At 58.9% G+C, this 15,000-nt stretch overlaps 5 non-coding genes across 5 annotated transcripts; all 5 read right to left on the reverse strand.

Moving 5' to 3' along the window:
• Positions 1 to 253: 253 nt before the first annotated feature.
• LOC127602952 (5S ribosomal RNA) lies at positions 254 to 372 on the reverse strand. The gene has a single exon (XR_007962983.1). It is a non-coding gene; the product is annotated as a 5S ribosomal RNA (ribosomal RNA).
• A 480-nt stretch (positions 373 to 852) lies between these two features.
• On the reverse strand, positions 853 to 971 carry LOC127602869 (5S ribosomal RNA). The gene has a single exon (XR_007962913.1). It is a non-coding gene; the product is annotated as a 5S ribosomal RNA (ribosomal RNA).
• A 479-nt stretch (positions 972 to 1,450) lies between these two features.
• LOC127602950 (5S ribosomal RNA) lies at positions 1,451 to 1,569 on the reverse strand. Its single transcript, XR_007962981.1, has one exon. It is a non-coding gene; the product is annotated as a 5S ribosomal RNA (ribosomal RNA).
• Positions 1,570 to 2,049: 480 nt separating this feature from the next.
• Positions 2,050 to 2,168, reverse strand: LOC127602920 (5S ribosomal RNA). Its single transcript, XR_007962959.1, has one exon. It is a non-coding gene; the product is annotated as a 5S ribosomal RNA (ribosomal RNA).
• Positions 2,169 to 14,463: 12,295 nt separating this feature from the next.
• Positions 14,464 to 14,582, reverse strand: LOC127602973 (5S ribosomal RNA). The gene has a single exon (XR_007963003.1). It is a non-coding gene; the product is annotated as a 5S ribosomal RNA (ribosomal RNA).
• Positions 14,583 to 15,000: the final 418 nt, after the last annotated feature.

Consider the following 15,000-nt stretch of genomic DNA (forward strand, 5'->3'; position numbering starts at 1 on the left):
AGTGGAGGTGCAAAGGCATCCAGCAGGCGGAAATCCCAAGCTGCTTCATGTCCAAGTGCTATCATGACCGATCCCCGTGCAGACGGCTCCCTCTGTTGGACATTAATTTTATTCCAAAGAGACGTTGATCTGTCAAATCAACGTGAAGGAAACGATTTCAAACCACAGGATAAGTGAAAGTTGAATGACGAATGAATGCCAAAATTTTTGGAAAGAGCAGTGAATCGTGTTGAGAATTGGAGGTGGGTGCAAAAGCTTACAGCACCTGGTATTCCCAGGCGGTCTCCCATCCAAGTACTAACCAGGCCCCACCCTGCTTAGCTTCCGAGATCGGACGAGATCGGGCGTTCTCAGGGTAGTATGGCCGTAAGCGAGGGAAAACGCGAAAATTGTCCTCTTTATAGCAGACAGGGCACTTGTGGGTCGGGGGTGGAGTAGTGGGGTGATTTTTTTTTCATTTAATAAACCTCCTCTGGAGTGCACAAAGGAGGGACCCGCTCCCGTGGTGGTTTGAGTGCGCAGCCTGTCAGGCTCGCATACGGTCCTCTGCGAGCACGCAGATGCGGTATTTGATGTTTGTTGCAAAAGTGGGCTTTTCCAGTGGAGGTGCAAAGGCATCCAGCAGGCGGAAATCCCAAGCTGTTTCATGTCCAAGTGCTATCATGACCGATCCCCGTGCAGACGGCTCCCTCTGTTGGACATTAATTTTATTCCAAAGAGACGTTGATCTGTCAAATCAACGTGAAGGAAACGATTTCAAACCACAGGATAAGTGAAAGTTGAATGACGAATGAATGCCAAAATTTTTGGAAAGAGCAGTGAATCGTGTTGAGAATTGGAGGTGGGTGCAAAAGCTTACAGCACCTGGTATTCCCAGGCGGTCTCCCATCCAAGTACTAAGCAGGCCCGACCCTGCTTAGCTTCCGAGATCGGACGAGATCGGGGGTTCTCAGGGTAGTATGGCCGTAAGCGAGGGAAAACGTGAAAATTGTCCCCTTTATAGCAGACAAGGCACCTGCGGGTCGGGGATGGAGTAGTGGGGTGATTTTTTTTTCATTTAATGACCTCCTCCCGAGAGCACGAAGGAGGGGCCCGCTCCCGTGGTGGTTGGAGCGCGCAGCCTGTCAGGCTCGCATACAGTCCTCTGCGAGCACGCAGATGCGGTATTTGATGTTTGTTGCAAAAGTGGGCTTTTCCAGTGGAGGTGCAAAGGCATCCAGCAGGCGGAAATCCCAAGCTGCTTCATGTCCAAGTGCTATCATGACCGATCCCCGTGCAGACGGCTCCCTCTTTTGGACATTAATTTTATTCCAAAGAGACGTTGATCTGTCAAATCAACGTGAAGGAAACGATTTCAAACCACAGGATAAGTGAAAGTTGAATGACGAATGAATGCCAAAATTTTTGGAAAGAGCAGTGAATCGTGTTGAGAATTGGAGGTGGGTGCAAAAGCTTACAGCACCTGGTATTCCCAGGCGGTCTCCCATCCAAGTACTAACCAGGCCCGACCCTGCTTAGCTTCCGAGATCGGACGAGATCGGGCGTTCTCAGGGTAGTATGGCTGTAAGCGAGGGAAAACGTGAAAATTGTCCCCTTTATAGCAGACAAGGCACTTGCGGGTCGGGGATGGAGTAGTGGGGTGATTTTTTTTTTCATTTAATGACCTCCTCCCGAGAGCACGAAGGAGGGGCCCGCTCCCGTGGTGGTTGGAGCGCGCAGCCTGTCAGGCTCGCATACGGTCCTCTGCGAGCACGCAGATGCGGTATTTGATGTTTGTTGCAAAAGTGGGCTTTTCCAGTGGAGGTGCAAAGGCATCCAGCAGGCGGAAATCCCAAGCTGCTTCATGTCCAAGTGCTATCATGACCGATCCCCGTGCAGACGGCTCCCTCTTTTGGACATTAATTTTATTCCAAAGAGACGTTGATCTGTCAAATCAACGTGAAGGAAACGATTTCAAACCACAGGATAAGTGAAAGTTGAATGACGAATGAATGCCAAAATTTTTGGAAAGAGCAGTGAATCGTGTTGAGAATTGGAGGTGGGTGCAAAAGCTTACAGCACCTGGTATTCCCAGGCGGTCTCCCATCCAAGTACTAACCAGGCCCGACCCTGCTTAGCTTCCGAGATCGGACGAGATCGGGCGTTCTCAGGGTAGTATGGCCGTAAGCGAGGGAAAACGTGAAAATTGTCCCCTTTATAGCAGACAAGGCACTTGCGGGTCGGGGATGGAGTAGTGGGGTGATTTTTTTTTTCATTTAATGACCTCCTCCCGAGAGCACGAAGGAGGGGCCCGCTCCCGTGGTGGTTGGAGCGCGCAGCCTGTCAGGCTCGCATACGGTCCTCTGCGAGCACGCAGATGCGGTATTTGATGTTTGTTGCAAAAGTGGGCTTTTCCAGTGGAGGTGCAAAGGCATCCAGCAGGCAGAAATCCCAAGCTGCTTCATGTCCAAGTGCTATCATGACCGATCCCCGTGCAGACGGCTCCCTCTGTTGGACATTAATTTTATTCCAAAGAGACGTTGATCTGTCAAATCAACGTGACCTGCTGCCCGCCGCAATCGCCGCCGGGCCGGCCCGCACCCCGCCATTGAGACTGAACGGGGATTATTATTTTTTTAACTCGGCCGCCGGGCGGGGGCGGGCATCGCCCCCGGTACCTCCAGCCGCTACTATTTCCGCGGGACGCGTTCCAACACTATTAACCCCGGCCAAGAGGCCTCTTCCCCAGCCACACTCGGCCACCGGGCCGGCCCGCACCCTGCATTTGAGACTGAACGGGGATTATTTATTTTTTTAACTTGGCCGCCGGGCCGGGGCGGGCATCGCCCCCGGTACCTCCAGCCGCTACTATTTCCGCGGGCCGCGTTCCAACACTATTCACCCCGGCCAAGAGGCCTCTTCCCCGGCCACACTCGTCCGCCGGGCCGGCCCGCACCCCGCCATTGAGACTGCACGGGAATTATTATTTTTTTTATCTCTCAAACTGTCCAAGAGGCCTGCTGCCCGCCGCACTCGCCGCCGGGCCGGCCCGCACCCCGCCATTGAGACTGAACGGGGATTATTATTTTTTTAACTCGGCCGCCGGGCGGGGGCGGGCATCGCCCCCGGTACCTCCAGCCGCTACTATTTCCGCGGGACGCGTTCCAACACTATTAACCCCGGCCAAGAGGCCTCTTCCCCAGCCACACTCGGCCACCGGGCCGGCCCGCACCCTGCATTTGAGACTGAACGGGGATTATTTATTTTTTTAACTTGGCCGCCGGGCCGGGGCGGGCATCGCCCCCGGTACCTCCAGCCGCTACTATTTCCGCGGGCCGCGTTCCAACACTATTCACCCCGGCCAAGAGGCCTCTTCCCCGGCCACACTCGTCCGCCGGGCCGGCCCGCACCCCGCCATTGAGACTGCACGGGAATTATTATTTTTTTTATCTCTCAAACTGTCCAAGAGGCCTGCTGCCCGCCGCACTCGCCGCCGGGCCGGCCCGCACCCCGCCATTGACTCTGCATGGGAATTATTATTTTTTTATCTCTCAACCTGTCCAAGAGGCCTGCTGCCCGCCGCAATCGCTGCCGGGCCGGCCCGCACCCTGCCATTGAGACTGAACGGGGATTATTTATTTTTTTAACTTGGCCGCCGGGCCGGGGCGGGCATCGCCCCCGGTACCTCCAGCCGCTACTATTTCCGCGGGCCGTGTTCCAACACTATTCACCCCGGCCAAGAGGCCTATTCCCCGGCCCGCACCCCGCCATTGAGACTGCATGGGAATTATTATTTTTTTATCTCTCAACCTGTCCAAGAGGCCTGCTGCCCGCCGCAATCGCCGCCGGGCCGGCCCGCACCCTGCCATTGAGACTGAACGGGGATTATTTATTTTTTTAACTTGGCCGCCGGGCCGGGGCGGGCATCGCCCCCGGTACCTCCAGCCGCTACTATTTCCGCGGGCCGCGTTCCAACACTATTCACCCCGGCCAAGAGGCCTATTCCCCGGCCCGCACCCCGCCATTGAGACTGCACGGGAATTATTATTTTTTTATCTCTCAACCTGTCCAAGAGGCCGGCTGCCCGCCGCACTCGCCGCCGGGCAGGCCCGCACCCCTCCATTGAGACTGCACGGGAATTATTATTTTTTTATCTCTCAACCTGTCCAAGAGGCCTGCTGCCCGCCGCACTCGCCGCCGGGCCGGCCCGCACCCCGCCATTGAGACTGCATGGGAATTATTATTTTTTTATCTCTCAACCTGTCCAAGAGGCCTGCTGCCCGCCGCAATCGCCGCCGGGCCGGCCCGCACCCCGCCATTGAGACTGAACGGGGATTATTATTTTTTTTAACTCGGCCGCCGGGCCGCGGCGGGCTTCGCCCCCGGTACCTCCAGCCGCTACTATTTCCGCGGGCCGCGTTCCAACGCTATTAACCCCGGCCAAGAGGCCTCTTCCCCGGCCACACTCGGCCACCGGGCCGGCCGGCACCCTGCCATTGAGACTGCATGGGAATTATTATTTTTTTATCTCTCAACCTGTCCAAGAGGCCTGCTGCCCGCCGCACTCGCCGCCGGGCAGGCCCGCACCCCGCCATTGAGACTGCACGGGAATTATTATTTTTTTATCTCTCAGCCTGTCCAAAAGGCCTGCTGCCCGCCGCACTCGCCGCCTGGCCGGCCCGCACCCCGCCATTGAGACTGCACGGGGATTATTATTTTTTTATCTCTCAACCTGTCCAAGAGGCCTGCTGCCCGCCGCAATCGCCGCCGGGCCGGCCCGCACCCTGCCATTGAGACTGAACGGGGATTATTTATTTTTTTAACTTGGCTGCCGGCCCGGGGCGGGCATCGCCGCCGGTAACTCCAGCCGCTACTATTTCCGCGGGCCGCGTTCCAACATATTCACCCCGGCCAAGAGGCCTCTTCCCCGGCCACACTCGTCCGCCGGGCCGGCCCGCACCCCGCCATTGAGACTGCACGGGAATTATTATTTTTATATCTCTCAACCTGTCCAAGAGGCCTGCTGCCCGCCGCAATCGCCGCCGGGCCGGCCCGCACCCTGCCATTGAGACTGAACGGGGATTATTTATTTTTTTAACTTGGCCGCCGGGCCGGGGCGGGCATCGCCCCCGGTACCTCCAGCCGCTACTATTTCCGCGGGCCGTGTTCCAACACTATTCACCCCGGCCAAGAGGCCTATTCCCCGGCCCGCACCCCGCCATTGAGACTGCATGGGAATTATTATTTTTTTATCTCTCAACCTGTCCAAGAGGCCTGCTGCCCGCCGCAATCGCCGCCGGGCCGGCTCGCACCCTGCCATTGAGACTGAACGGGGATTATTTATTTTTTTAACTTGGCCGCCGGGCCGGGGCGGGCATCGCCCCCGGTACCTCCAGCCGCTACTATTTCCGCGGGCCGTGTTCCAACACTATTCACCCCGGCCAAGAGGCCTATTCCCCGGCCCGCACCCCGCCATTGAGACTGCACGGGAATTATTATTTTTTTATCTCTCAACCTGTCCAAGAGGCCTGCTGTCCGCCGCACTCGCCGCCGGGCCGGCCCGCACCCCGCCATTGAGACTGAACGGGGATTATTATTTTTTTTAACTCGGCCTCCGGGCCGGGGCGGGCTTCGCCCCCGGTACCTCCAGCCGCTTCTATTTACGCGCGCCGCGTTCCAACATATTCACCCCGGCCAAGAGGCCTATTCCCCGGCCCGCACCCCGCCATTGAGACTGCATGGGAATTATTATTTTTTTATCTCTCAACCTGTCCAAGAGGCCTGCTGCCCGCCGCAATCGCCGCCGGGCCGGCCCGCACCCTGCCATTGAGACTGCATGGGAATTATTATTTTTTTATCTCTCAACCTGTCCAAGAGGCCTGCTGCCCGCCGCACTCGCCGCCGGGCAGGCCCGCACCCCGCCATTGAGACTGCACGGGAATTATTATTTTTTTATCTCTCAGCCTGTCCAAAAGGCCTGCTGCCCGCCGCACTCGCCGCCTGGCCGGCCCGCACCCCGCCATTGAGACTGCACGGGGATTATTATTTTTTTATCTCTCAACCTGTCCAAGAGGCCTGCTGCCCGCCGCAATCGCCGCCGGGCCGGCCCGCACCCTGCCATTGAGACTGAACGGGATTATTTATTTTTTTAACTTGGCCGCCGGCCCGGGGCGGGCATCGCCCCCGGTACCTCCAGCCGCTACTATTTCCGCGGGCCGTGTTCCAACACTATTCACCCCGGCCAAGAGGCCTCTTCCCCGGCCACACTCGTCCGCCGGGCCGGCCCGCACCCCGCCATTGAGACTGCACGGGAATTATTATTTTTTTATCTCTCAACCTGTCCAAGAGGCCTGCTGCCCGCCGCAATCGCCGCCGGGCCGGCCCGCACCCTGCCATTGAGACTGAACGGGGATTATTATTTTTATATCTCTCAACCTGTCCAAGAGGCCTGCTGCCCGCCGCAATCGCCGCCGGGCCGGCCCGCACCCTGCCATTGAGACTGAACGGGGATTATTTATTTTTTTAACTTGGCCGCCGGGCCGGGGCGGGCATCGCCCCCGGTACCTCCAGCCGCTACTATTTCCGCGGGCCGTGTTCCAACACTATTCACCCCGGCCAAGAGGCCTATTCCCCGGCCCGCACCCCGCCATTGAGACTGCATGGGAATTATTATTTTTTTATCTCTCAACCTGTCCAAGAGGCCTGCTGCCCGCCGCAATCGCCGCCGGGCCGGCCCGCACCCTGCCATTGAGACTGAACGGGGATTATTTATTTTTTTAACTTGGCCGCCGGGCCGGGGCGGGCATCGCCCCCGGTACCTCCAGCCGCTACTATTTCCGCGGGCCGTGTTCCAACACTATTCACCCCGGCCAAGAGGCCTATTCCCCGGCCCGCACCCCGCCATTGAGACTGCACGGGAATTATTATTTTTTTATCTCTCAACCTGTCCAAGAGGCCTGCTGCCCGCCGCACTCGCCGCCGGGCCGGCCCGCACCCCGCCATTGAGACTGAACGGGGATTATTATTTTTTTTAACTCGGCCTCCGGGCCGGGGCGGGCTTCGCCCCCGGTACCTCCAGCCGCTTCTATTTACGCGCGCCGCGTTCCAACATATTCACCCCGGCCAAGAGGCCTATTCCCCGGCCCGCACCCCGCCATTGAGACTGCATGGGAATTATTATTTTTTTATCTCTCAACCTGTCCAAGAGGCCTGCTGCCCGCCGCAATCGCCGCCGGGCCGGCCCGCACCCTGCCATTGAGACTGAACGGGAATTATTATTTTTTTATCTCTCAACCTGTCCAAGAGTCCTGCTGCCCGCCGCACTCGCCGCCGGGCCGGCCCGCACCCTGCCATTGAGACTGAACGGGGATTATTTATTTTTTTAACTTGGCCGCCGGCCCGGGGCGGGCATCGCCCCCGGTACCTCCAGCCGCTACTATTTCCGCGGGCCGTGTTCCAACACTATTCACCCCGGCCAAGAGGCCTATTCCCCGGCCCGCACCCCGCCATTGAGACTGCACGGGAATTATTATTTTTTTATCTCTCAACCTGTCCAAGAGGCCTGCTGCCCGCCGCAATCGCCGCCGGGCCGGCCCGCACCCTGCCATTGAGACTGAACGGGGATTATTTATTTTTTTAACTTGGCCGCCGGCCCGGGGCGGGCATCGCCCCCGGTACCTCCAGCCGCTACTATTTCCGCGGGCCGTGTTCCAACACTATTCACCCCGGCCAAGAGGCCTATTCCCCGGCCCGCACCCCGCCATTGAGACTGCACGGGAATTATTATTTTTTTATCTCTCAACCTGTCCAAGAGGCCTGCTGCCCGCCGCAATCGCCGCCGGGCCGGCCCGCACCCTGCCATTGAGACTGAACGGGGATTATTTATTTTTTTAACTCGGCCTCCGGGCCGGGGCGGGCTTCGCCCCCGGTACCTCCAGCCGCTTCTATTTACGCGCGCCGCGTTCCAACATATTCACCCCGGCCAAGAGGCCTATTCCCCGGCCCGCACCCCGCCATTGAGACTGCATGGGAATTATTATTTTTTTATCTCTCAACCTGTCCAAGAGGCCTGCTGCCCGCCGCACTCGCCGCCGGGCCGGCCCGCACCCCGCCATTAAGACTGAACGGGGATTATTATTTTTTTAACTCGGCCTCCGGGCCGGGGCGTGCTTCGCCCCCGGTACCTCCAGCCGCTTCTATTTACGCGCGCCGCGTTCCAACATATTCACCCCGGCCAAGAGGCCTATTCCCCGGCCCGCACCCCGCCATTCAGACTGCATGGGAATTATTATTTTTTTATCTCTCAACCTGTCCAAGAGGCCTGCTGCCCGCCGCAATCGCCGCCGGGCCGGCCCGCACCCTGCCATTGAGACTGAACGGGAATTATTATTTTTTTTATCTCTCAACCTGTCCAAAAGGCCTGCTGCCCGCCGCACTCGCCGCCGGGCCGGCCCGCACCCTGCCATTGAGACTGAACGGGGATTATTTATTTTTTTAACTTGGCCGCCGGGCCGGGGCGGGCATCGCCCCCGGTCCCTCCAGCCGCTACTATTTCCGCGGGCCGTGTTCCAACACTATTCACCCCGGCCAAGAGGCCTATTCCCCGGCCCGCACCCCGCCATTGAGACTGCATGGGAATTATTATTTTTTTATCTCTCAACCTGTCCAAGAGGCCTGCTGCCCGCCGCAATCGCCGCCGGGCCGGCCCGCACCCTGCCATTGAGACTGAACGGGGATTATTTATTTTTTTAACTTGGCCGCCGGGCCGGGGCGGGCATCGCCCCCGGTACCTCCAGCCGCTACTATTTCCGCGGGCCGTGTTCCAACACTATTCACCCCGGCCAAGAGGCCTATTCCCCGGCCCGCACCCCGCCATTGAGACTGCACGGGAATTATTATTTTTTTATCTCTCAACCTGTCCAAGAGGCCTGCTGCCCGCCGCACGCCGCCGGGCCGGCCCGCACCCCGCCATTGAGACTGAACGGGGATTATTATTTTTTTTAACTCGGCCTCCGGGCCGGGGCGGGCTTCGCCCCCGGTACCTCCAGCCGCTTCTATTTACGCGCGCCGCGTTCCAACATATTCACCCCGGCCAAGAGGCCTATTCCCCGGCCCGCACCCCGCCATTGAGACTGCATGGGAATTATTATTTTTTTATCTCTCAACCTGTCCAAGAGGCCTGCTGCCCGCCGCACTCGCCGCCGGGCCGGCCCGCACCCCGCCATTGAGACTGAACGGGGATTATTATTTTTTTTAACTCGGCCTCCGGGCCGGGGCGGGCTTCGCCCCCGGTACTTCCAGCCGCTTCTATTTACGCGCGCCGCGTTCCAACATATTCACCCCGGCCAAGAGGCCTATTCCCCGGCCCGCACCCCGCCATTGAGACTGCATGGGAATTATTATTTTTTTATCTCTCAACCTGTCCAAGAGGCCTGCTGCCCGCCGCAATCGCCGCCGGGCCGGCCCGCACCCTGCCATTGAGACTGAACGGGATTATTTATTTTTTTAACTTGGCCGCCGGGCCGGGGCGGGCATCGCCCCCGGTACCTCCAGCCGCTACTATTTCCGCGGGCCGTGTTCCAACACTATTCACCCCGGCCAAGAGGCCTATTCCCCGGCCCGCACCCCGCCATTGAGACTGCACGGGAATTATTATTTTTTTATCTCTCAACCTGTCCAAGAGGCCTGCTGCCCGCCGCAATCGCCGCCGGGCCGGCCCGCACCCTGCCATTGAGACTGAACGGGAATTATTATTTTTTTATCTCTCAACCTGTCCAAGAGGCCTGCTGCCCGCCGCACTCGCCGCCGGGCCGGCCCGCACCCTGCCATTGAGACTGAACGGGGATTATTTATTTTTTTAACTTGGCCGCCGGGCCGGGGCGGGCATCGCCCCCGGTCCCTCCAGCCGCTACTATTTCCGCGGGCCGTGTTCCAACACTATTCACCCCGGCCAAGAGGCCTATTCCCCGGCCCGCACCCCGCCATTGAGACTGCACGGGAATTATTATTTTTTTTATCTCTCAACCTGTCCAAGAGGCCTGCTGCCCGCCGCACTCGCCGCCGGGCCGGCCCGCACCCCGCCATTAAGACTGAACGGGGATTATTATTTTTTTAACTCGGCCTCCGGGCCGGGGCGTGCTTCGCCCCCGGTACCTCCAGCCGCTTCTATTTACGCGCGCCGCGTTCCAACATATTCACCCCGGCCAAGAGGCCTATTCCCCGGCCCGCACCCCGCCATTCAGACTGCATGGGAATTATTATTTTTTTATCTCTCAACCTGTCCAAGAGGCCTGCTGCCCGCCGCAATCGCCGCCGGGCCGGCCCGCACCCTGCCATTGAGACTGAACGGGAATTATTATTTTTTTTATCTCTCAACCTGTCCAAAAGGCCTGCTGCCCGCCGCACTCGCCGCCGGGCCAGCCCGCACCCTGCCATTGAGACTGAACGGGGATTATTTATTTTTTTAACTTGGCCGCCGGGCCGGGGCGGGCATCGCCCCCGGTACCTCCAGCCGCTTCTATTTACGCGCGCCGCGTTCCAACATATTCACCCCGGCCAAGAGGCCTATTCCCCGGCCCGCACCCCGCCATTGAGACTGCATGGGAATTATTATTTTTTTATCTCTCAACCTGTCCAAGAGGCCTGCTGCCCGCCGCACTCGCCGCCGGGCCGGCCCGCACCCCGCCATTGAGACTGAACGGGGATTATTATTTTTTTTAACTCGGCCTACGGGCCGGGGCGGGCTTCGCCCCCGGTACTTCCAGCCGCTTCTATTTACGCGCGCCGCGTTCCAACATATTCACCCCGGCCAAGAGGCCTATTCCCCGGCCCGCACCCCGCCATTGAGACTGCATGGGAATTATTAATTTTTTATCTCTCAACCTGTCCAAGAGGCCTGCTGCCCGCCGCAATCGCCGCCGGGCCGGCCCGCACCCTGCCATTGAGACTGAACGGGATTATTATTTTTTTTAACTCGGCCTCCGGGCCGGGGCGGGCTTCGCCCCCGGTACCTCCAGCCGCTTCTATTTACGCGCGCCGCGTTCCAACATATTCACCCCGGCCAAGAGGCCTATTCCCCGGCCCGCACCCCGCCATTGAGACTGCATGGGAATTATTATTTTTTTATCTCTCAACCTGTCCAAGAGGCCTGCTGCCCGCCGCACTCGCCGCCGGGCCGGCCCGCACCCCGCCATTGAGACTGAACGGGGATTATTATTTTTTTTAACTCGGCCTACGGGCCGGGGCGGGCTTCGCCCCCGGTACTTCCAGCCGCTTCTATTTACGCGCGCCGCGTTCCAACATATTCACCCCGGCCAAGAGGCCTATTCCCCGGCCCGCACCCCGCCATTGAGACTGCATGGGAATTATTATTTTTTTATCTCTCAACCTGTCCAAGAGGCCTGCTGCCCGCCGCACTCGCCGCCGGGCCGGCCCGCACCCCGCCATTGAGACTGAACGGGGATTATTATTTTTTTTAACTCGGCCTACGGGCCGGGGCGGGCTTCGCCCCCGGTACTTCCAGCCGCTTCTATTTACGCGCGCCGCGTTCCAACATATTCACCCCGGCCAAGAGGCCTATTCCCCGGCCCGCACCCTGCCATTGAGACTGAACGGGATTATTTATTTTTTTAACTTGGCCGCCGGGCCGGGGCGGGCATCGCCCCCGGTACCTCCAGCCGCTACTATTTCCGCGGGCCGTGTTCCAACACTATTCACCCCGGCCAAGAGGCCTATTCCCCGGCCCGCACCCCGCCATTGAGACTGCACGGGAATTATTATTTTTTTATCTCTCAACCTGTCCAAGAGGCCTGCTGCCCGCCGCACTCGCCGCCGGGCCGGCCCGCACCCCGCCATTGAGACTGAACGGGGATTATTATTTTTTTTAACTCGGCCTCCGGGCCGGGGCGGGCTTCGCCCCCGGTACCTCCAGCCGCTTCTATTTACGCGCGCCGCGTTCCAACATATTCACCCCGGCCAAGAGGCCTATTCCCCGGCCCGCACCCCGCCATTGAGACTGCACGGGAATTATTATTTTTTTATCTCTCAACCTGTCCAAGAGGCCTGCTGCCCGCCGCAATCGCCGCCGGGCCGGCCCGCACCCTGCCATTGAGACTGAACGGGAATTATTATTTTTTTATTTCTCAACCTGTCCAAGAGGCCTGCTGCCCGCCGCACTCGCCGCCGGGCCGGCCCGCACCCCGCCATTGAGACTGAACGGGGATTATTATTTTTTTTAACTCGGCCTCCGGGCCGGGGCGGGCTTCGCCCCCGGTACCTCCAGCCGCTTCTATTTACGCGCGCCGCGTTCCAACATATTCACCCCGGCCAAGAGGCCTCTTCCCCGGCCACACTCGTCCGCCGGGCCGGCCCGCACCCCGCCATTGAGACTGCACGGGAATTATTATTTTTTTATCTCTCAACCTGTCCAAGAGGCCTGCTGCCCGCCGCACTCGCCGCCGGGCCGGCCCGCACCCCGCCATTAAGACTGAACGGGGATTATTATTTTTTTAACTCGGCCTCCGGGCCGGGGCGTGCTTCGCCCCCGGTACCTCCAGCCGCTTCTATTTACGCGCGCCGCGTTCCAACATATTCATCCCGGCCAAGAGGCCTCTTCCCCGGCCACACTCGTCCGCCGGGCCGGACTCCAGCCGCTACTATTTCCGCGGGCCGTGTTCCAACACTATTCACCCCGGCCAAGAGGCCTATTCCCCGGCCCGCACCCCGCCATTGAGACTGCACGGGAATTATTATTTTTTTATCTCTCAACCTGTCCAAGAGGCCTGCTGCCCGCCGCACTCGCCGCCGGGCCGGCCCGCACCCCGCCATTGAGACTGAACGGGGATTATTATTTTTTTTAACTCGGCCTCCGGGCCGGGGCGGGCTTCGCCCCCGGTACCTCCAGCCGCTTCTATTTACGCGCGCCGCGTTCCAACATATTCACCCCGGCCAAGAGGCCTATTCCCCGGCCCGCACCCCGCCATTGAGACTGCACGGGAATTATTATTTTTTTATCTCTCAACCTGTCCAAGAGGCCTGCTGCCCGCCGCAATCGCCGCCGGGCCGGCCCGCACCCTGCCATTGAGACTGAACGGGAATTATTATTTTTTTATTTCTCAACCTGTCCAAGAGGCCTGCTGCCCGCCGCACTCGCCGCCGGGCCGGCCCGCACCCCGCCATTGAGACTGAACGGGGATTATTATTTTTTTTAACTCGGCCTCCGGGCCGGGGCGGGCTTCGCCCCCGGTACCTCCAGCCGCTTCTATTTACGCGCGCCGCGTTCCAACATATTCACCCCGGCCAAGAGGCCTATTCCCCGGCCCGCACCCCGCCATTGAGACTGCATGGGAATTATTATTTTTTTATCTCTCAACCTGTCCAAGAGGCCTGCTGCCCGCCGCACTCGCCGCCGGGCCGGCCCGCACCCCGCCATTGAGACTGAACGGGGATTATTATTTTTTTTAACTCGGCCTACGGGCCGGGGCGGGCTTCGCCCCCGGTACTTCCAGCCGCTTCTATTTACGCGCGCCGCGTTCCAACATATTCACCCCGGCCAAGAGGCCTCTTCCCCGGCCACACTCGTCCGCCGGGCCGGCCCGCACCCCGCCATTGAGACTGCACGGGAATTATTATTTTTTTTATCTCTCAAACTGTCCAAGAGGCCTGCTGCCCGCCGCACTCGCCGCCGGGCCGGCCCGCACCCCGCCATTGACTCTGCATGGGAATTATTATTTTTTTATCTCTCAACCTGTCCAAGAGGCCTGCTGCCCGCCGCAATCGCTGCCGGGCCGGCCCGCACCCTGCCATTGAGACTGAACGGGGATTATTTATTTTTTTAACTTGGCCGCCGGGCCGGGGCGGGCATCGCCCCCGGTACCTCCAGCCGCTACTATTTCCGCGGGCCGTGTTCCAACACTATTCACCCCGGCCAAGAGGCCTATTCCCCGGCCCGCACCCCGCCATTGAGACTGCATGGGAATTATTATTTTTTTATCTCTCAACCTGTCCAAGAGGCCTGCTGCCCGCCGCAATCGCCGCCGGGCCGGCCCGCACCCTGCCATTGAGACTGAACGGGGATTATTTATTTTTTTAACTTGGCCGCCGGGCCGGGGCGGGCATCGCCCCCGGTACCTCCAGCCGCTACTATTTCCGCGGGCCGTGTTCCAACACTATTCACCCCGGCCAAGAGGCCTATTCCCCGGCCCGCACCCCGCCATTGAGACTGCACGGGAATTATTATTTTTTTATCTCTCAACCTGTCCAAGAGGCCTGCTGCCCGCCGCAATCGCCGCCGGGCCGGCCCGCACCCTGCCATTGAGACTGAACGGGGATTATTTATTTTTTTAACTTGGCCGCCGGGCCGGGGCGGGCATCAACGTGAAGGAAACGATTTCAAACCACAGGATAAGTGAAAGTTGAATGACGAATGAATGCCAAAATTTTTGGAAAGAGCAGTGAATCGTGTTGTGAATTGGAGGAGGGTGCAAAAGCTTACAGCACCTGGTATTCCCAGGCGGTCTCCCATCCAAGTACTAACCAGGCCCGACCCTGCTTAGCTTCCGAGATCGGACGAGATCGGGCGTTCTCAGGGTAGTATGGCCGTATGCAAGGGAAAACGCGAAAAGTGTCCTCTTTATAGCAGACAGGGCACTTCCGGGTCGGGGGTGGAGTAGTGGGGTGATTTTTTTTTCATTTAATGACCTCCTCCCGAGAGCACGAAGGAGGGGCCCGCTCCCGTGGTGGTTTGAGCGCGCAGCCTGTCAGGCTCGCATACGGTCCTCTGCGAGCACGCAGATGCGGTATTTGATGTTTGTTGCAAAAGTGGGCACTTCCAGTGGAGGTGCAAAGGCATCCAGCAGGCGGAAATCCCAAGCTGCTTCATGTCCAAGTGCTATCATGACCGATCCCCGTGCAGACGGCTCCCTCTGTTGGACATTAATTTAATTCCAAAGAGACGTTGATCTGTCAAATCAACGTGAAGGAAACGATTTCAAACCACAGGATAAGTGAAAGTTGAATGACGAA

Source organism: Hippocampus zosterae, chromosome 6 (assembly GCF_025434085.1).
Source record: "Hippocampus zosterae strain Florida chromosome 6, ASM2543408v3, whole genome shotgun sequence".
In the NCBI taxonomy this organism is placed as follows: Eukaryota; Metazoa; Chordata; class Actinopteri; order Syngnathiformes; family Syngnathidae; genus Hippocampus; species Hippocampus zosterae.